Genomic DNA, 21,178 nt, shown 5'->3' with positions numbered 1-21,178 from the left:
TCTATCCATGGGCTTCTCCAGGCAAGAATAACTGGAGTGGGTGGCCATACCCTCCTCCAGGGGATCTTCCCTAAAATATCTATACCATCCTTCTTAAAAACATGTGGTTTTAACAACAAAAATATTCAAGTCTTCTGAAATTAGTTTGTCCTTTTGTTCCTGGGCCACATGAGACTCGGGGATTTATTTAAATTACACAGAAAACAAATCAGCACCTGACCACCACTGCCACTTCTTTGGAAATAACTAGAAACCTCTCTGATATGATTCATCCTACCCATGAGTGCTACTGCTAACTGTAATTCCAGTAGACACTGGCTCCTTTTTTTTTTTTTAAGTCAAAAGAAATTTTTAAAAACACAAAACCTGATAAATTGGGCATTAGAGGTTTTTTTTTTTTTTTTAAACACTCCAGGAGAAAAGGAAAATCCTAGCAAAACATAATCAGCTCCCTGGAGAGCAGAAAATAAACCATGTATACAATGACTAGGTGGCTTGCTTCCAAAGTGATAAAAATATAGTTTGATTATGGGGACTCAGCAGGGAGGTGGGTTTCCCTAATAAATACCTTGATTCCAGGTGAGCATTTGAGACCCTAGAAGACTCTGGGAGCATGTACATGTATTCAGAGGTCATTAGTCATCATTTAGCAGACCATTATGCCAATTTCTCACCTTAGTGAAGTCTCCAGTTGAGAGTCCATTAAATTATATTTGCTCTTCAGAGACTGACTTCCTGATCTACAAGGCAGAGTAATGAAACAGCAATACTCATATCAGGAGATGAAACTAAGGAGGTTATTTTCAGCTAAGCATGAAATAATTCACCTGGTAAATAACTCAGAAAAAAAAAAAAGCTAAAATATTGGAAGCAACAATATTAATACCAAGTTAACTCCCAAGCTGCTGAAAGTATGACTCACTTTGTTAACAAAAGTGGGTTTTTTAGACTCTTAAGGAAGCCATTACCTGAAATAGAAGCTGGTTCTGGGAATACAAGGCTCAGGGAACATTTTATTCCCTGCTCCAATAAAAGTGGATCCTCCAGCAGACAAGGAACTCCTAACTTCTTACCCAGATCTACCATCACTAAGAGCAACAGCAAGTTACATACTGTCATGAGATATTCATGATCCTAAAGAACAAGGAGTCCCAGTGCCTTCATTTTTTCCATTTTTTTAAATTAAGGTAAATTTCAAATAAAATACAATGTCTCTCTTTTTAAATATGCAGTTCAGTGGCGTTTAGAAGACTCACAATGTTATGCGACCATCACATCTAGTTCCAAGACACTTTCATCACTCACTCCAGAAGAAAACCCTGTACCCACTCAACAGTCACTTCCCATTTCCCCTGCCCCCAATCCCTGGCAACCAGTAGCCTGCTTTCTCTGCAGACTTAACTATTCTGGGTATATCACGTGAGTTAAATCATATAAATATGCAATCTTTGGTCCCTGGCTGCTTCTGCGTAGCATATGGTTTTTGAGATGCACCCATGTGGTAGCACTTAGTAGTACTTCATTATTTTTCACAGCTGAGTAATATTCCATTGCATGGATAGATCACATTTTGTTTATCTGTTCATCAGTTGATGGACATATGGGTTGTTTTTACCTTTTGGCTCTCATGAATGCTGCTGCTATGAGCTGGGGCCCTTACTAATATAGTTTATTCCTATAAAGCACCTTAAAACCCTCAACAAGTCGCATACAATACCTCATTGGATCCTCTAATAAGATCCTCCCGATTCATTTCTGAGATACAAAATACTTGTTCCAAAAGGTATATTCTAAGCAACCCACTCGACCATTATTAAGTGGCAGGATCCAGGTCCTTTGACTGTTAGTAGAGAGCTCTGTACCCCACACATGTAGACTTCTGGTCCTTAACTCTATATTATTTTCATCTGGAACCAATTTTCCTTGGGAAGGTAAGGCCATGCTAATTCATACTCCAAACTCTATTCAAAACTGTGGCTAGATGCAGTTCTTAGAAAGTTGGTACTGGATTTTCTCTTTATAGTCTGGGATCTGATACAGTGTCTCTCTAGCACAGAGCTGGCACCAAAAGGTTTGGAGGGAGCAGAAGGAAAGGGATGGGGATAAAGAGAGAGAAGGAAGAACGATATACACCAGGCAGATGCACAGTATCACAGTTGGGAGGATATTCGTTCCTGTGGTTTCCTGAGATTTTGCCCCCTTTACACACAGTGGGGACACCAGTCAGGGGAGCTTTGGAGCAAGTCCAGACTATAAGCAAAATCAGTGGTAGAAAGTGCTGGGGTCAAACCCCCAGTCTGCAAATTTCCTGCTATGACATCAGGCCTTTTTCTCATTCCTGTTTTTAAAAAATTTGACCATCTAAAAAATAAGCCAATATGAAAACTAATAACAAGAGCCATAGCAAAAAATACTTCCTAAAGGGCGTTAATTCCATCATCTCACTGCCAAGGTTGTATTACCCACAGCATGCTCTGTGTCCAGGAGAAATCATGGCTCTGGGTACACTGTTCTTCTAGCCAAGTCAATCCTGGATTTACAATCCTATACACAAAGTACAGAGTTTCTAGGATACTGGACAGGTCCCAGAAGATGGATTCTGATCCTTGAAGCACTCTAGAATCATAAAATCTCAGAAACCTGTCCAAGTAATATTCCCAATCTGTATGCCATTGCAATACATATTAAAAAACTATCCTCCTACAGTGTGTTGGGTTAAGTGGCTAGCTGCTCACAGCTGGAGGTAATGGGTCTGGGCCTACTAGCTGAGAAGGATGGGAAACTTTTTTTAAACAGAAGCAAACAAAACTCCAATCATCCAAATCAGCAACTGATTGCAGAATATTACCTTATGGTAAGAACTTAGTGCTTAAAATTTTCTCTCCTTTTTCTTGTTGGATCTTTCACATTAGCATTACGTAATCCTTATAGTGTCTCTTAGAAGTAGGTGGTATTATTCCCATTTCATAGATGGGGAGACTGAAGCTAAGAGTAATTGATTTATCCAGCTGACAAGTATCAGATCCACTGCTCTAAATCAGGCCTGATCAAATTTGTTGTTCATGACACGATTTGTTCCCAAGCTTGGATATACATCAGAATGAGGAGAGCTTGTTAAGATACAGATTCCCAAAGATGGACCCATGGGATCTGTGTTTCTGATAAGCCCCCAGGTGCAGCCAGTCTTGGGCCCACATTCAGGAACCATTACCGAACTGACATCCCACCACAGTGGTCCAGAGACTTAAATCTGACCAAGGGTTCACCGTTGCCCAATAGTTACCCACTGACTTGGCCCAACCAAGCTTTCATCAGGCCTCTCTCCTCCTCACAAGCCTCTGAACTTTGACCCCAAGCCTGAGAAAGAGCTTTCAATAAAATGCATGTCTGTCATGCCTCCTGGTCGTGCCCCAACCCATGTCTGTCTGCCCCCTGGTCGCTTGCCTTATTTCCCCCTCAAAGTTCTCCTAGCCCTGCTTTCCCCTCCCTATGAAAGAAAAGGCTTTTCCTGTTTGGTTTTGAGATGCTTGTAGATCCTGAGATCTGAGTGTGCATCCTCTTGCAACAGCCTTTTTGAATAAAGTCACTGCTTATTGGAATCCAGATTTGTTTTTTTGTTGACAAAGCCCTCAGTTACGGACTAGGCCTCAAGCTTCACAGAGGTTTCTCCACAGGGGGGAAAATTGCACATTATTTTGGGTTCTTTTGTGCAGACAGCAAACTGGCTGGGAGTTTGACCCCCTGGCCCGCTTGGGGTACCATCTCAGGCTGACGTGTTAGTCCTCACTGTGGACCTTTCTGACCTAAGCTTCAGAACTCAATCCCTGGCATTTGAACATCAAGCCCTGTGGGGACCCTCAGATAACAGACTTGGTATTTTCTCCAGTTTTTTCCCTCACAACTTGAAGATAAAGGTGTCTGCCATGAAATACTTCCCTCTGGAGATGCACCAGCATGCTTGCGAGCATCCTCCAGAAATGCTTTGCAAAGTTGTCAAGGCTCCTCCTGTCAGAGGCATCTTGAAAACTGACTATTTTCCTCTAAGGAGCTGCCTCCCTAGGCTTTTCTCCACTCAAGGTGGAGACGCACACTTTATATAAACTATGACTAAGCAGAATCCAAACAGTATCAGGCTGCCCCCGCATGCCTGCGTCTCCTGGCTGAACGCTTGGCCTTGGCTTTGCAGAACTCTTGCCAGTAAATCACCCAGATTCCCAAGATGCAGATTATGGGAAGAGGAGAGTGCCAAATAATGAAATTAAAAGATCTTTTCTCTAAATGTAGAATCCCTTTCCACCTGAATTAGAAAGCATTAGGCTGTTTCTAGTCTAATGCTTAGGATGATTTCATTTGAGAGTTGTTTCTATAAATAATTACACAATTATGCTCTGTTACACAATCCTATGATGTTGCCAACTTTGTCTTTCAAGCAACAGAAGTCAACATAGTTGACATTTGTTTTTTTCTTAAAATTATGACAATCAGAAGCAATGCTGTGTATGCAGTTCCACCAAGACAGTTCTAAAGCTTTCCAAAAGGCAGTGCTTTGTCTTCTCTACTCCCCTAGAGACTCAAAATAAAAGGTGACCAATACGTTAGCAGGGGCGTCCCTGAAGGCTCAGACGGTAAAGAATCTGCCTGCAATGCAGAAGACCCAGGTTCAATCCATGGGTCAGGAAGATGCTCTGAAGAAGGGACTGGCTATCTGATCCAGTATTCTTGCCTGAAGAATTTCAGAGAAACTTGGTAGGCAACAGTCCATGGGTTCGCAAAGAGTCAGACATGAAAGAGCAACTGACATACACAATAGGTTAACAAGCAGCAGCATGTATTGGAAGAAAAACCCTGGAGGGAAAACAGCCAGGTTTCAATACCAGTTCCCCACCTGTCTAAGGCAAGTTCCATCTTAGGCAACACAACCACTTCGAGTCTCAAGTTGTTAATCTGTAAAAGTAGGCATGAATAGCATACAACTCAGCCTACTTCATTTGGTTGAGAAAATGAAGCAATTTGAAAGCACTTTAAACACAGTAAAGTGTTTTAGAAAAGCAAAGCAATAAACACAAAGCACCATCATTAAAGCCGTCAACCCATCCCAGCACGCTGCTAGGCACCCTTTATTTTACACCTCCAGAGAAAGAGGATAATTCTCACCCTTGTCATATATCCTGAAGTCTTCATGAACGACTTTGTCCAAAAAACTGACTGACTGTACAGGTAAATGGCGATATGTTAACAAAGTGCATAATGTATGCAAATCTGCCTAAGGTAAATCTTAGGTAGTATATACACTCGATTTAAGTACAATAGAACTCCACTGTCTAAGGCCTCATTTGAGTTCTTACAGGAATTAAGCAATCAATTTACATAACTCAGTAGAAATTGTTGTATACATAAAGGTACAGATTTTTCTTTGAAATGGACAAGAAACTGGAAATATTTTTCCAAACAAATCTTTTCATAATCTCTCAAATACATTCTGTTTTCTCATGTTGGACCTGCCATGGAGAATTACTGTATTTTCATCACTTTGGAGAGAAGGAAACAGAAGCCCAAAATGAACAAATCAGTCAAAAAGACCTTTTAAGTATCTGTAAAGTTTCTCTAGAACTGGGCCTGGAAAAGATGTTGAAACTTCAGTATCTGCCTTGTGTGAGTTTACCTTGTCGGGGGCAGACGTCTCCATGGCCTGGGGTGCTAACCGAAGAGCTTGCAGAAGACTGAGTTCAGAATTAAGGCTTCGGAAGTAACTGTCACCACAAACATTCCAAAACAGAGCTAAGACCCAGTGTGCCTGGGGCCCTTTTCCACAAATCTCTCTCTTTAGTGGTGCTCCAAGTGCAGAGAACCAGCTTGGGGCCAGCTGCAGAGAGAGCAGAGCATTATTAGAACTGCACTGTTCTCCTGACCCACGACAGAAGGCTAAAAAGCTTTGAGGGTGGGGCCCAGCAATGGTTTACCAAGTCCTCCAGGTGATTCTGATGCACAATTAAGTGTGAGCATCTCCACTCACTTCACAGTATAGCGGAAAAAGAACGACATCTCTGGTTTTAGGATGCTGTCCCTAGTGCCTGAAGTGGTCCTGGGTTCAGTGCATACTCCCTTCATGTGCCACTTTTTATCATTTTTATCATTAGGAAAAATTTAAATCATGTTGAAATAGTGGATAACCCATTAGTCAAATCCACTTCACCTGCCTTCCCTAATTAAGGTCGTCTTTAAGACTTGCAATTCCTCCAAGCTGCCCACAGCCTACACAATAAGATGTTTGCCTGAGTTGTTTTCCAGAAACTTAGAGTCAATTGTGTCTAGTTGGAACTGAGCTGGTTAAGACTGGATGGGACCACCCATTCCTCCAACTGGGCATGCACATCTAATCTGTGACCTTTTGATGTCAGAGGGCAGAAAACTCCACCCTCAGATGGTGCTAAGCTCCTCCATTTTTCAATGTGCAGAGGCCTCCAGCTTAGTTAGGTGTCAGCAGAAGGAAGATTACTGCACCTTTTCCCAGTCACCTTTCCCCACCTCCGCATGCCCCAAATGGCCCTGCTTCTTTAATCTTTATCCCATAAATACCCCTGCCCCTTGCCTTTGTGGAGGATCTGAAACTGGTTCTCCTGTCTCCTCGCTTGGCTCCCTTGTGAATGAAACTTGCTCTACTGCATTGCACAACTCCAGGGCTGTGTTTTACACAATACAACCTGAGTTATATAACACTGCAGTTTTGACCACAATTCACATTTTTATGAATATCTTCCAAATACATATATCCTCCAAATTGAATCAGTGGTACATATCCTTTTAGAAACTTTTTTCAATGAAAGATATAATCATGAATATTTTGTCTTTAATATTTCTAATCACCCATCTCATAATGACAGCACAGTAGCCCTCTCATGAATAATTACATTATGTGTTAGTTGCTCAGTCATGTCCGACTGTTTGTGACCCCATGGACTGTAGCCTGCCAAGTTCCTCTGTCCATGGGATTTTCCAGGCAAGAATACTGGAGTGAGTTGCCATTTCCTTCTCCAAGGGATCTTCCAGACCCAAGGACTGAACTCAGGTCTCCTGCATTGCAGGCAGATTCTTTACTGTCTGAGCCACCAGGGAAACCCCTTATGAATATGTTATCTTTTTAATTGAAATATAGTTGATGTACAATATTATATAAGTTGCAAGTGCACAATATAGTGATCCACCACTTTTAAAGGTTTTATTCCATTTACAGGTATTATAAAACACTGACTATATTCCCCATGTTGTGCAATATATCCTTGTAGTTTATTTTATATATTATAGTTTTACCTCTTAATCCCCAACCCCTGTCTTGCCCTTCCCTCCTTCCTGCTGTCCATTGGTACCCATTAGCTCGTTTTCTGTGTCAGCACAGTGGTCCTTTTTGTTGGCTTACCATAATTTAAGAAATCCTATATTTTGATAATTTGGGTATTTATAGTATGGAACCCTTACAAATATTACGGAAACAACTTCCAGCTGTCTGTGCACGCCTATGGTGGTTCCTTTGTGGTTATAGCCTAAGCAGAGAAGTTAAGAATACGGTTTGTCATTATTTGTGGTGCTATAATTCTATTCTTCCTGGTAGCAAGTACTAATCTCTACATTTTGGAATCTTCCTGTTTTAACCTATTAATGCTTACTCAATTAAATATGTTAAGCTTTATCTTTATCACAGGAGCATCTAGCTCAACGTCCAATCAGTGAGAAAACACATGGATTGGTCTGCATGTTGCTGTGTTAAAGTGAACTGAGACCCTATGACAGTTCTAGTTTTAATAATTTTAAGAACCTCCATACTGTTTTCCATACCAGTTGCACCATTTTATATTCCCACCAACAGTGCACAAGGGTTTCAATTTCTCCACCTCCTCACCAAAACTAGTTATACAGCAATCCCACTCCGGTTATATATCCAAAAGAAGTAAAAGCAAGATCGCAAAGAGATATTTTCACACTCATGTTTACAGCAGCATCATTCACAAGAGTCAAGAGGTAGAAGCAACTGAAATGTCCATTGACAGATGAATGGATTAATAAGATGTGGAATATACATGAAATGGAATATTATTCAGCCTTAACAAGGAAGGAAATCCCATCACACACTACAATATGGATGAACATTGAGGACATTAGGCTAAGTGAAATAATCCAGTCACAAAAAGACAAATACAATATTATTCCACTTATGAAGGATCTAAGGTAGTCAAATTGATAGAAACAGAAAGTAGAACGATGGTTGCCAGGACTACAGGGAAGAAAGAAAGGGCAGTTGTTTAATGGGTAGAGAGCTTCAATTTGACAAGATGAGAAAGTTCTGGAGATATTTTGCAACAATGTGAATACACTTAATACTACTGAACTGAACACTCGTTTTATGTTATGAGTTTTTTACCACAGTGAAAAAAGAGAAAGAAAAAAGTGCACTCAGCTTCATGTCTAAGTACTACCTCCTGGGTCGAATGTTCTATGTGCTCACACATAAAGCCTGCATCTAAGAGTCAAGGAGCTTCCCAGGTGGCACTAGTGGTAAAGAACCCACCTGCCAATGCAGGAGACGTAAGAGACATGGGTTCAATCCCTGGAGGAGAGCACAGCAACTCACTCCAGTGTTCTTGCCTGGAGAATCCCAGGGACGGGGGAGCCTGGTGGGCTGCCATCTATAGGGTCACACAGAGTCGGACACGACTGAAGTGACTTAGCAGCAGCAGCAGCATAGATACACTAATTTTCAAGGTTGACATGATATAAGCATTTTATATTGGAGTAGGTTGCCATTTCCTTCTCCAATGCATGAAAGAGAAAAGTGAAAGTGAAGTCACTCAGTTGTATCCGACTCTTCGAGACTCCATGGACTTCAGCATACCAGGCTCCTCTGTCCATGGGATTTTCCAGGCAGGAGTACTGGAGTGGGGTGCCATTGCCTTCTCTGACACCTTAGCACAGAACAGCACAAAAGAGTCAAACTCAGAGAAGTAGAGAATCAGTGGTGGTTGCCAAGCACCAGGAGGGATAGAGATATGGAGAGCTGCTGTTTGATGGGGGTAATGCTTCAGTCAGGCAAGATGAATAAATTCTAGAGACCTGCTGCTCAACAGTATGCAACACTGTGTGCTGTGTGCTCAGTCCTGTCCGACTCTTTGCGATCCCACGAACAGTCGTAGCCCACAAGGCTCCCCGGTCCGTGGAATTCTCTGAGCAGTAATACTGGAGTGGGTTGCCTGGGTTGCGGTTTCCTTCTCCAGCACCGTATTAGGACTTAAAAATTTGCTGAAGCGCATGGAGAATTTCTCCCCACGTTCCTGATGCTCTTTGCTCAGTGAAGTTCAGCTCCTTTCCGGCATCTGGAATCCTTCAGTGGCTTCCCTTCTCCTAGGACTGAACAGACCTCTGGTCAATGTGTATCTTATGGAAGCAAAGCCATTCTGGAAGGAACCGTGTTCCTGTGCGCTCAGCACTGCACGAGACAGACCTCAGCCTTCCAAGGAGCTGGTTCATAACAGAAGGCCCGACAGGCATTTCGGAACCTGGGAGAGCAGGGATTATGAGCTCCAGGCCTGCCTGGGGCAAGCAAGGAAAACCCACAGGTCGGTCCAGCAGAGCCAGACCCCTGGTGGCAGTGCTGCAGCCATTTGGCTGAAAGCTGCAGAGCCTGCTCTAATGTACCGTCTGGGGAGGAAATGAATCACATGATAGAGGGCTCACACCTCTCTGGTCCCAGCATGTCTGTGGGGTCGTTAGTCAGCTCACATGGGCTGGAGGGAATCCTGGTTCCTCCTTCCTCCAGGTTATCACCAGAGGTACTGCGTTTTCCTTTTCTCCAGTTATGGCAGCTGCTGAAATATACATGGAGGGAAGTAGCAGCGGTCTAGGGAAGCCAGTGGCTGAGGGTTGTGTGGAGGCAAACATCCCCTCGGCTTCTCCCTCTCCACTGGCGCCTCAGTGTCCTCCCCTGTACCCGGGTGAGCCTGGCCGCCGTCCTCGTCTCTCACGTGTGGGCTCTTGGGCTGAGCCTACAAGTCCTGCCACTGATGAACTTGCCCCCACCACACTCCACTTCCACCTGCAGCCTCTTTAGGGACGAGCCCTGACATAATGGGGCATTAATTATGTCAGAAATTTAGAAAAGATATGTGGGCCTTGTTTCACCCCTTGAAATGGTCTCTTCCCACTATCCCCTCCGTTTCTACCTACATGAGTACCATTTACCCTTCTTCATCCTCCTTTCAAGTCATATCAAGCTCCCCTCAGCCAGTCACTTAGCTCTCTCTGACTGACCAGTCCACAGCCGACAGTGGGTTCTCCTTTCCCAAGTCCCTGGAACCCTCCTTCTACTGCTTGATTCTTGGGTGCTTAAACTTACTTGTATTATCCTTCAATTTTCTGTGTGTATGTCTCATCTCTACCACTAAACTATAAACTCCTTAAAGTCATAGATTGTAAGAAATATCCCCATGCATGCCCTCCCATCACAGCATTTATCCTAAGAAAATTACCACAAGCACTTACGATCAGTGAGTGGCAACCAATATGTCAACACTAATAACCACTCCAAAAGTTTTTCTCCCAACAGAGCCCAAAAGAGCAGTGATAGTCTTGTTTCTTCCCTCACTTATCACTGTCCTCTGCTTCCTAGTTCTCTGCATCCCAGGACCCAAAGCCCTGGCTGTTCTTTAGTTGTCCAGAAACTCTGGAGATTGCAGGACCAAGAAAGAAACTCCAATTTCTTCAGAAACAAGCACACCGTCCTCCAAAGTTCTCAAGATCAAAACACTGTATTCTAAACTGAAATGAGTAAAGATGGTGGAATTCCAGAAAAATGGGGAATCACTGACCAGGAAAAAGCCCCCTCAGTAACAGAGGAGACATCAGTGTGAATGGTGGGGCTCAGTGGCAGGCAGAGGAGATGGTAGGGCTCTGGGCAGGAAGAGTGGGCTTCTCTGCTGTTGTCTCCAGTGACCCTCCCCTAGGGGATCAGTCCCTGTCTCCTCACTGATGTCTGCCATTTATTTAAAAATAGACAAAGCCTTTGTTCTTCAATCAGAGATCATGTTCAAAATGCAAATATTCCCGGTGTTTAAACTGACATTAAGATGTAAATGGTTTGTGTCAGATCCTTTACTTAATATAGGCTGCGACAACAAAACAATAAAAGGAGACTCACTGAATGAAGAAAGAGAATAGAAAAAAAGCAAAAGTTGCCCTTTGGGGCCAACAATGAATTTTCTCACTCTCTCTCTCTTTTTGTAGCCCTGATCCCATCTGCTCTAGAATAATAATAAATCAACAGAATCAAAAATCGCAATTTACTTTTATAGAACGTAGTCTACAAAATACCTTCATTTCCATTGTCTAAATCGTTTTCCAGAACAACTCTGTGACTTAGACATAGTTCCCACTTGACCGGTAAATAAAACTAGCCTCTTGGAGGCAAAGTAAGTACCTTAAGATACCACAAGTCAAATCAGGTCTCTAAGCTTGGCTCTATATCCATGTATTCAGCAAATTATGATGAAGGACCTACTCCAGATCAGACTGTGCCAGGGGCTGGGAATAAAATGATGGGAAAAAACCACACAGATTGTCCTTAGGGACCTTGGAGCTAATTAAGGGGACGAGTGCTTGACTAATAACAGAAGTAAATGTAGCATCACAGATATGCTAAGAGGTATGGAGGTGATAATAGGAGAATTGACCTACAGCCAGCCTGTGCATTCCAGAAATTCTAAGAATGCCAACCTGGCAGCAGCAGAGAGCGAGACTATGGATAGCTTAGGGAGGTAGGTGGGAGCTAGATTGTGCAGCATCTGGTTTCCAGTGGCTTCAGGGCTTCCCTGGTGGCTAAGATGGTAAAGAATTTGCCTGCAAGGAGGGAGACTGGCTTTGATCTCTGGGTCAGGAAGATTCCCTGGAGAAGGAAATGGCAACTCACTCTAGTTAGTATTCTTGCTTGGGAAATTCCATGGACAGAGGAGCCCGATGGGCTACCTGCCACCCACCCCCCTACCACCATGGAGTCATAAGAATCAGCACGACTTGGTGACTAAACAACAACAACAACTAAGCAATAACTGCTAAGTCCATGGTCTTTCTGTTAAGAATAATTGATGGCACTAACATGTTTCAAGCAAAGGAATGATTCTGAGAAGTCTTCATAACTGGAAAGAATTGTTGTGGACAACGTTATCATGTGCCCACTTGGAACCATATCCAACTGAACTGAGCATGTCCAACTGCAGTGGGAAGCCACAGCCCACCAGATATGAGAGCTCTGACTTAAGCCATTACACCTTCCTCTTTCCATTCAACCAAGCATTTCTAGAGAGTCCCTCCACATAAGGTTCCACTCCAATGATGTCTCAGACTCAGACTCTGCCCTAGGAGAAGAGCCATGCAGACAGAGAGCTTGAGAACAAGGTAGGGAGTGATGACCACCTCCTGATAAAAAGAAAGGAAATAATCACAGAATGACTGAGCTGCAGTCTTTTCTCCAGATTGTGAACATTTGGTTTTCATTGTTTTCTGACATTTATTATTGCAGAGAAGTCAGAGGCCATGCTGATTCATTGTTTTATGCAATCTCTCTTTTTGCTTTTTCAGACTTACATAAGCTTTATTCCTGTATCTTTTCAATTCAAAATTTGACTCTGAGTCAGGGTCACTTCTGATGATCTCTGAAACATAGATTGCTTTCAGTCAGCCTATATGAATCTTTTTTCAACTTAGCAAAGTGTTCTTTAAGTTTAAATATATTGTTAGTGCTTCTATTTGGAATGTTCTGGTACATCTTTGGGATCATATAAAATGATTAAATTGGTTCTCTATTCTCCTATATATGTATGTATAAACATACACACATATATATGGATATACAAGTATATATCATCTGATATGCATGTATATAGAATAACATCTTATCTTTCACCTTCATTATTTCATTGTACTTTTCCTCTCAATTCTGAGCTTCTCTGTTTGCTACACCATTGATTTGAAATCTGTAATGTCCATTCTTCATGTTACTGCCACTAATAAGAATTTAAATTCTGCTTCATTTAAAATTTTTTTCATTTTATTACATCGGTTGCCCTGATGACATCTCTGGTTGTTCTCTCCTTAATTTTCTGCTTTTGTTTTGCAGATGCCATATCTTCTACATTTTTATTAAGGCAGCTAAATAATTATTACATTTTTTCTTGTGTCCTTCCAGTTAATAATTTTGATAAATCTACACCTCCTATGAATTTTCAGGATGATATACCACCTCACTTATTTTGCAGAAAGTTCTATCTCATAGGAAACATATTCCTATGGTTTTTGTCTTATTTTTATTAAAACTCAAATGAGGAGCTATCTACCCAGGCTTGCATTTCCCAAGAAATAAGGAGTTTGAAATGTCCTTGACCCAATTCTCTGTTCCATCCAGACCTTATTGAAAATCCTTTCTCAGGTCCATAGGCTGTTGTGTGCAGCTCAGACCAATTTCCAGTCGTGAATGGACTTTTCCTATAGAGCAGCTCTGCCAGGCTTCAGCGGCATTGTTCCCTACTCTGACTGGCTGCTTCCCTGGCGAGCTGAACAGATGGAGTGAATAAAAACCTCTCTTGAAGCCTGCCTTCAGCCCATTACTCATGGAGTCAGCCCCAAGGAGGGGATCATGAACCCTACGAGTTTATGGCCCCCACCACTCTCTGCCCATGGAGGCTCCAATCTCTCAGTGGAGGGGTCATGATGAAAGCGAGAAAGATTATATTGTGGTGACATTAAATTATTAATACATCAGCCAAGCGCTAATGGAGATGGTTACCTAGTTTTCCAGTTGATACCAATCTTGCATTTCACATTCCAGTAGCCCAGGGGAGTGGTCACCAAGGTGCTCAGCACCGACTCTTAGGAAGACAATCTTAACTGATTTCTAAGCGTAAGTGGGCTGCTGATTATGTTTTTCAACCCAGTGCTTCAGCTGTGCAGTCTGTGGAAATTTCTCTCAAGTTTGAGCAATGGGCTGCCAGTCATATTCCCCATATTTTTCAGTGTCTTCCAGGATATTTTATTCAGAAGCCAAGAGAGATTATGTAGGGACCATTTGAACCCCACTCAACACATGTTTTTAACAGAAGCTTCTTCTCTTTAATGTCAGGACTCAACTGCAGGAATTAACTCCAAAGCTAAGAAGAGAGCAGGGTAGGGAAAATGCAGACTGGAAAAATGCAGTCCACTCCTCCTGGGTCTGCACATCTCATCCTCTATCAAATGGAGAAATTATAATGCAAGAAGTTTGCCTCAGGAGCACCTGGCTAGGATCTATGCCTGAAAACTGAAATAAAAGCAAATATAAATGCTCAGGTTCAAGTGTGAGCTAAGATCTCAAGACCCTGAGGTCTGCTCTGTTCCTGTCTGGCTGTGGGATGATGGGAAAACTCCTTGGCTCTAAAACCTTGAGGGCACTCATTTATTTTAAAAGTCACTGCTCTCAGTGAGTGGTTCTCAAGTAGAAGCGATGTTGCTGATAAGACAGTACCATCCACATGACGAGTATGGAGGCAGGTAAAGACAAGCTCAAGATCTCTGCCCAAGGTGCCATCCAGGTCTAAAATCCTGTGGTTTTAATGAAAACTGCATTCAGCAAATGAGAAGTAAGTTCTGGGTGATATCTGGTCCTACTTCTGGAAGGCCCATGGCTTTCCTGAACTGCCAGGAAATGCCCTTGCCAAGATCTCTGGAATGGCCTAACCCAAGATTGCTTTAGGGCTGGTGTGTGCTTTCCAAAGTGGTAATGTTCCTTACATTGCCAAACCAGCTGTGCTGGATTCAAACAATGACAAATGATAAATGTAAAACCCATTAAACCAAAACAGGCATAAAGTAGTTTAGGCAACTGTGTATTGCACAAGCTAGTGTTACCTGATTTTTTTCCTTTTTTTCCAGCAGAGTGGGAAGGTGAGAGAAAATCTAGAGCTCTTGTACAGTATTTCCACCTGAAAGGGGAATGGTGCCCACTAATGATGCCTTTACTGTGTCTCCTATTCTCTAAGTCACACACAGGGCTACCTCACAGGGCTGTGCATCCATGCAGACTGTAATATGAATGCCATCCTCCAGATTATATACTGCACATCCAAGACAACCGTACACAACAACTCTTGTACATACACATGTGAACATATTTGTATGTACATAGCCAATAAAGGCGATGGCACCCCATCCAGTACTCTTGCCTGGAAAATCCCATGGACAGAGGATCCTGGTAGGCTGCAGTCCATGGGGTCGCAAAGAGTTGGACACGACTGAGCGACTTCACTTTCACTTTTCACTTTCATGCATTGGAGAAGGAAATGGCAACCCACTCCAGTGTTCTTGGCTGGAGAATCCCAGGGATGGGGGAGCCTGGTGGGCTGCCGTCTATGGGGTGGCACAGAGTCGGACATGACTGAGGTGACTTAGCAGCAGTAGCAGCAGCAGCCAATATATACACATATTTGTACAACTGTGCCAAACATATACATACAAACCAAGGTATTATACATATATATAGATAGATATGCACAGTACCAAACACAAATACATCTATCTAAATACTAACGCATGCATGAAAATACAAGTACAGCATACATCACATGTATAATACATATATAGCTAACATACACACATTCATATACATATATGTGGAATATATATATGGACATACCAATATATACACATTCACATATCCATATGTGGTGTGTGTGTGTGTGTGTGTGTGTGTTTAGTCGCTCAGTTGTGTCTGACTCTTTTCAACCCTAAGGAATGCAGCCTACCAGGCGCCTCTGTCCATGAGATTTTCTCAGCAACAATAGTGGAGTAAGTTGCCACTACTTCCTCCAGGGGATCTTCTTGACTCAAGGATCAAATCTGCATCTCCTGTGTCTTCTGTGTTGGCAGACAGATTTTTAACCACTGAGCCACCAGGGAAGTACACATATCCATATATAGATGCTAAACATATACACAAATACCCAGGCACATATACACACAGCACAAGCAATAATATACCCATACATAAGGGCTGATGCATACATGCAAATACATAACAGCAAATAAATAATACAAATATATCTAACACACATATGTTCACATACATGAAAGTGTGTGTATGTGCATCCATACATATGCACACATGCATATGCTCAAACATATACATTCACATCACATATACAAACATACATACAAAGTTATGCCTCTGTACATATATATACACACACTGTTTTCATGATAAATTATAATTAATCAATGAAAACAATAGCAACTTTCAGTTCAGTTCAGATCAGTCACTCAGTCATGTCCTACTCTTTGAGACCCCATGAATCGCAGCACGCCAGGCCTCCTTGTCCATCACCAACTCCCGGAGTTCACTCAGACTCATGTCCATCAAGTCAGTGATGCCATCCAGCCATCTCATCCTCTGTCGTCCCCTTCTCTTCCTGCCCCCAATCCCTCCCAGCATCAGAGTCTTTTCCAACGAGTCAACTCTTCGCATGAGGTGGCCAAAGTACTGGAGTTTCAGCTTTAACATCAGTCCTTCCAAAGAAATCCCAGGGCTGATCTCCTTCAGAATGGACTGGTTGGATCTCCTTGCAGTCCAAGGGACTCTCATGAGTCTTCTCCAACACCACAGTTCAAAAGCATCAATTCTTTGGTGCTCAGCTTTCTTCACAGTCCAACTCTCACATCCATACATGACCACAGGAAAAACCATAGCCTTGACTAGACGGACTTTTGTTGGCAAAGTAATGTTGCTGCTTTTGAATATGCTATCTAGGTTGGTCATAACTTTCCTTCCAAGGAGTAAGCGTCTTTTAATTTCATGGCTGCAGTCACCATCTGCAGTGATTTTGGAGCCCCAAAAAATAAAAGTCTGACACTGTTTCTACAGTTTCCCCATCTATTTGCCATGAAGTGATGGGACCGGATGCCATGATCTTCGTTTTCTGAATGTTGAGTTTTAAGCCAACTTTTTCACTCTCCTCTTTCACCTTCATCAAGAGGCTTTTTAGATCCTCTTCACTTTAGCAATTACTTTTTACGTGCCAGGCACCTTTCTAAATGATTCACATGTGTTAAGTCATTTAAACCTCAAAAAATTCAATGAGATCTTAATTTTAGCCCCATTTTACATGAACCAACTACAGCAAAGGAATTTTTAGTAACTTGGTCATAGAGCAAGTAAGGATTGGAACCATGATTTGAATAGGATCCATATTCAAAAGCTATATGAAAGCTAATTATATCTACGGTATTAGGGAACATTTCTCTGTGAGAGAATTATGTCCGATAGTAATAAATGGCATGTGGTAGTGTCTATAAGGCCACAAAGTCGGACTGCAATGGCCTCTCACTAGCCCTTTGAAATGTTTTTTATTCCTTTCCTGATGCCTTCTCTGTGTGCATATCCTCCCTTACCATTCTACCTCTATCCTCCTAAACACACACACACACTCATTTTGGCAGTCTTTCAGATCTTCTTTATATATTCACACATATATGTAGTTCTTTATAATTATATCTAACATTTATAGAATGCCTAATATATAAGAAGATGCTATGCATGCATGCGTGCTAAGTTGCTTCAGTCGTGTCTGACTCTTTGCAACCAAAAGGACTGTAACCCGCCAGGCTCCTCTGTCCATGGGATTCTCCAGGCAAGAATGCTGGAGTGGGTTGCCGTGTCCTCCTCCAAGGGTCTTCTAGACCCGGGATCAAACTTGCGTCTCCTGCGTCTAATGCATTGAAGGCAAATTCTTTACTCACTGAGTCACTGGGTAAGCCCCAGAAGATGCTATATTTCCATGCTACTTAGTTTTCACAGCATTCCTGAAAGGTACTTAGTATTTCTCCTGTTTTAGAAGAAACTAAAGCACGGAGAAGGCAATGGCACCCCACTCCAGTACTCTTGCCTGGAATATCCCAAGGATGGAGGAGCCTTGTAGGCTGCAGTCCATGGGGTCACTAGGAGTCAGACATGACTGAGCGACTTCATTTTCACTTTTCACTTTCATGCATTGGAGAAGGAAATGGCAACCCACTCCAGTGCTCTTGCCTGGAGAATCCCAGGGACGGGGGAGCCTGGTGGGCTGCCATCTCTGGGGTTGCACAGAGTCAGACACGATTAAAGCGACTTAGCAGCAGCAGTAGCAAAGCACAGAGAGAAAACAATTTGTTCAAGGACGCACAACTAGTAAATGGCAGAGCAGAGTGAAAACCAGGTGTTCTGACTCCACAGCTCACGTTCTCTTCCCTGTACCACCCTGCTTCTCTTTCTTTTCATCCCATAGAAATCTCTACCATTTCCATGCACAGATCACAAAAATTGGGAAGGATGAAATCTAGTGAGCCAAAAGATCTTAAGATTTTTGAAATAAAATTGCTGGATTCAGGTCCAAATATTGATTAAAAAAATCACTGTGGCCGTGTTAGGGAAAAAGAAGTTTCACACAGCCAACTGGATGCTTACAAAATTACTGAAGGTCTGGGGTCTGGGCGGGGCCTGACTTCCAAACACCATGGCAAAACGGGCCGCCCCTGGAACTTCTACCTCTGTCCCAGGCAGGGACCTGGAACGAGGATGGTGCTGCTCTGCTGCTGACTTCCAGGTCCCACTGGGCCCGCTGCGATCTGCGCATCAGGGCCCCTTTAGGACAGCTGGCCCTGGAGGAAAGCATCGCCTGCTGAGCTCTCATGAGCGAAACAGATGCTTCCTGCACTGCCGCTGTTCTACCCTCGGAGCTGATGCTTGAATTTAAGTCTCCTTGAAGTACATCCAAGTGGTGAAACCCAAACCATATCCAAATCCCTACTGCAAGGGAGGCTGGGAAAGCAAGTTCATAGTTTTCCAGCTGCGGTACAACAGGCACACAAGAAACATTGAAATGGTTGTTGAGAGACACAGTGCCCGTCCCGTCCTTTTTAACAGAAAGGAAGTGAATCTCTAAAGAAGTATTTGAAAGTCTACATAGTCAAGTAAGAACATCTCTCAGTCATCCAGCGAATGGCCCATAAAGGAAAGCACATGCTCTGTCCAAAGGCAAAGTCAATCCTTTGTGCTAAACAACCAACTTTGCCCTGGGAACTCTTTCCCAGGTGACAAGGAAGACCCCTCAAAGTTTGCTACCCATCAGAGGTATGACCAGAGCAAGGGATGATGGGCTGACTTCCTCCCAGTCTCAAACGTTGAGAGGCTCTTTCCCAAGCCTGAGAGGGGTACAGACAGTGCAAAGTTGCCCCTCAGCAGGCTGTGAGAGGTAAAGCACTTTCCGAGAGCTGTCATGTTCTGGCCTCTCACCACTTGGACCCTGCCCAACCCTTCGTATTTCCATCTGGCACACCAAGGACTTGGCAGGGAGAGAGGCCATCCCAGTCCAACCCAGGCGAAATGAAACACTTCCCTGTCCCAATTCTGAAGCCAAAAAATTAAAAGGGATGCTGTGATTCCCTTTTTCCAAAATCACCTTGATTTTAATCAGTACGTCTCTGCCTGCCTTCATGTCAGATGGGCTGCTAACCAGATGTGACTAAGTCTATGCAGCAAAACATCTGAATGCAAGGGTGAATTTTTTTTAGAGTAGCTGAGGTTTAGGAATCCGATAGAGCTGTACAGCCATTGTGGATATAGGTTCCAATATGTTCTTATACTACCGAGAACTTGAGTTTTCTAAAACTGAATTAGACTTAAGGACACCAACAGCCATTCTCAAAATATCTGCTGCTGCTGCTGCTGCTACTAAGTCACTTCAGTCATGTCCGACTGTGTTCGACCCCATAGACGGCAGCCCACCAGGCTCCCCCATCCCTGGGATTCTCCAGGCAAGAACACTGGAGTGGGTTGCCATTTCCTTCTCCAATGCATGAAAGTGAAAAGTGAAAGTGAAGATACTCAGTCATGTCTGACTCTTAGCGATCCCATGGACTGCAGCCCACCAGGGTCCTCCATCCATGGGATTTTCCAGGCAACAGTACTGGAGCGGGTTGCCATTGCCTTCTCCACAAAATATCTGCTAGTAGCTACCAACTGCAGCCTTATGGTTTCAAGGTCTTCTCTTATAACCATGAAAATTTTTTCTTATTATATTAGTGGCAAATAAGACAGTTCAAGCTATAGCCTCCTAGCAGAAGGCAATAAATTCTTTAGCCAGAGGAGAATTAGATAATTAAATGCTTTTTAAAAGGCAGAAAATAAAAATGAATTTTTTAAGGGAAAAAAATTTTTTTTAATATCTTCCATGGACTAGATACCGTTTTAGGCAGTCTACGTCTTACTTGATAAATTCTCACACTAAATCTATCAAACAATTCTCTCTCTCTCCATTTTTCACTATTTGCTTCAGGAACACAACTATTGTGCTGTGGAGATGGGCTTTGCACCTAAATCTCTGATTCCATAACCCTTGTGGCTCCCGGTAATACGTGGGTATTTCTCAGTTCAGTCGCTCAGTCACATCTGACTCTTTGCGACCCCAGGAATCGCAGCACGCCAGGCCTCCCTGTCCATCACCAACTCCCGCAGTTCACTCAAACTCACATCCATCGAGTCGGTGATGCCATCCAGCCATCTCATCCTCTCTCGTCCCCTTCTCCTCCTGCCCCCAATCCCTCCCAGCATCAGAGTCTTTTCCAATGAGTCAACTCTTCACATGAGGTGGCCAAAGTACTGGAGTTTCAGCTTTAGCATCATTCCATCCAAAGAACACCCAGGACTGATCTCCTTTAGAATGGACTGGTTGGATCTCCTTGCAGTCCAAGGGACTCTCATGAGTCTTCTCCAACACCACAGTTCAAAAGCATCAATTCTTCGGCACTCAGCTTTCTTCACAGTCCAACTCTCACATCCATACACGACCACTGGAAAAACCATAGCCTTGACTAGATGGATCTTTGTTGGCAAAGTAATGTCTCTGCTTTTGAATATGCTGTCTAGGTTGGTCATAACTTTCCTTCCAAGGAGTAACCGTCTTTTAATTTCATGGCTGTAGTCATCATCTGCAGTGATTTTCCCCCAAAACTTTGCTAGGCATTCCCTTTGGTAGTTTATATTACAAAAATAATAGGCACTCTTTCTACTTTCCAAATATGAATTATTATATTTTGTTATTAAATATAGAACTGTTGTATGATCATATTTATTCTTTCA

The sequence above is a fragment of the Bos indicus x Bos taurus genome, chromosome 11 (genome assembly GCF_003369695.1).
Source record: "Bos indicus x Bos taurus breed Angus x Brahman F1 hybrid chromosome 11, Bos_hybrid_MaternalHap_v2.0, whole genome shotgun sequence".
Lineage (NCBI taxonomy): Eukaryota > Metazoa > Chordata > Mammalia > Artiodactyla > Bovidae > Bos > Bos indicus x Bos taurus.
This window is presented reverse-complemented; position numbering follows the sequence as displayed.